Source organism: Cervus canadensis, chromosome 6, assembly GCF_019320065.1.
Source record: "Cervus canadensis isolate Bull #8, Minnesota chromosome 6, ASM1932006v1, whole genome shotgun sequence".
Lineage (NCBI taxonomy): Eukaryota > Metazoa > Chordata > Mammalia > Artiodactyla > Cervidae > Cervus > Cervus canadensis.
In genome coordinates, this window is record NC_057391.1 from 733,853 (window position 1) to 735,931 (window position 2,079).

Here is a 2,079-nt window from a genome sequence, read left to right on the forward strand (position 1 = left end):
GCCACAACTACCAAAGCCTCTGCACCCTAAAGCCCGTGCTCTGCCACAGAAGAAGCCGCTGCAATGAGAAGTCCTTGCACCACAAGTAGACAGCAGGCCCCACTCACTGCGATGAAGAAAAGCCCAGGGCAGCAACAAAGACCCCGCACAGCCGTAAATAAATAAATAAAAGAGCACTCTGAAACTGAGCCAATGTTTTCTTGTTTTAGCTTATCAAGATAATGGTCTATCCTCTAGGTAATTTTGCAGTCTTCTGTAGCTTAAGATATTTGTGTCTAAGATGAATCATGGCAGCCTTTAACATTAAAGTTGTGAAGCTTCTATCAAGCAATCTAAGTTCCTTCTAAATGTTAAAGACATATGCTCTAAGTAACCACAGTCCCACAAAATCCAGAAATGGAAGCTCCTCCTTTAATCTATCTCCTATGCCACTGTGTTATAAACACACCAAATATACATATGATGTAGACTTGGTATACTTTGTCAAACCTAAGTTTAGCGACAATCGTATAAAATTAGAAGTTATAGCTGTAATGATTAATGTTTTCAAATTCAAACTGTTTGCATAAGAATGATCATCAAAAGTCTCAGCACTGACTTTCAGTAAATTGTGTAAAGCTGGTTAAGATGATAATCATTTCATACACACAGCATGATTTTTTTATACTAATACACTGTCACTTTCGGCAGAGAGTTTTTGCTATGGTGGCTAGGTAAGAGTTATCAGAAACAAAGGGAACCAAAAAAATCCAGCCTGTACCCCTAAATCTTATTCCAAATCCCTCAATACTAGCTAGTCATAAATCTACATCAGTGTCAGTTTTACAGAGACCACGCTGGACAGTAAGCAGAAGGCTACATGGTCAAGTCATTCTCTCCTAAGTTCATGGCAAAGTGCATAATAAAGCAAAAGTTATTTTTGTATTTTAAGGAAGAGGCACGCTCTTGAGTCAATGAGTGTGGTCACAGTATGACTGATGTCCTAGAGCTGGAGGATCTTGGGCCAAAACTTATCCAGAAAAGGCTGCCAGAGCCAGAGGAGAGAGAGGAACCACGTGGGGAATGCTAAGTGATTAAGAGCTACATATAGCAGCTTGCCTGCCACGTGTCAGAGGACAGCTTAACTTGACCGGGCGTACGTTGTTAGGTCAGTTCCTTGCTCCCATCTGTCCAGGCCTGGAGAGTTCATTTCCTTTGACGATTGACTAGTCAAAGGATCCTAAGTGTAGTAGGAAATTAGCAATTTGATTTCACTGTTGTCTACCTCTGAAAACCTGCTTTCTAATCCCTTAAGCACCTGGTACCTCCACCTTATTAAGATACATTTTCAGGGACTTCCCTGGTGGCCCAGTGGTTAAGAGTTCTCCTGCCAATACAGGGAACACAGGTTCAATTCCTGGTCTTTGAAGATTCTACAGGCCACAGGGCAAAGAAGCCCATTTGCCACAATGACTGAGTTTATGCAAACTACCTGAAACACTCAGGCTCTAGAGCCCATGCTCCCCAACAATGGAGTAGCCTCTGTTGGCTGCATCTAGAGAAAGGCTTCACGTAGCAAAGAAGACCCAGTGCAGCAAAAACAAAACAAAACAAAACAACCTCTTATATCCTTCATGGACACAAATTGCTAACACAAAATAGGTGACTAATAAAAACGTTTGTTTTCCTCCCTCTTTCCCATAATTGCTCATGAAAATGTACTCTTACTTCTTTTAGAGAATTTTCATTTTCACAGATAGCAAATACTGGAACTGAAAGAATGAGCAAGAGAGGAATTTTTGGCATTACCTCTTATGGCTACTTCATGTATATATGAATCTCTCAGATTAGCTAAAATTTCATCAGCATTCATGAGGCAAGGCACTCTAAGAAATGCGTGAGATGGAGTGTGCAATTTATCTCAACAACCCTATGAGGTAGTGTATTAGTCCACTTGGGCTGCTATAAAAAAAATCGACTGGGTGACTTAAACAACAAACATTTCTTTCTCACAGTTCTGGAGGCTAGAAAATCCAAGATCAAGGAGCTGCCAGATTTGATATCTGGTGAGAACTGGCTTCCTGGTTCATGGACTGCCAT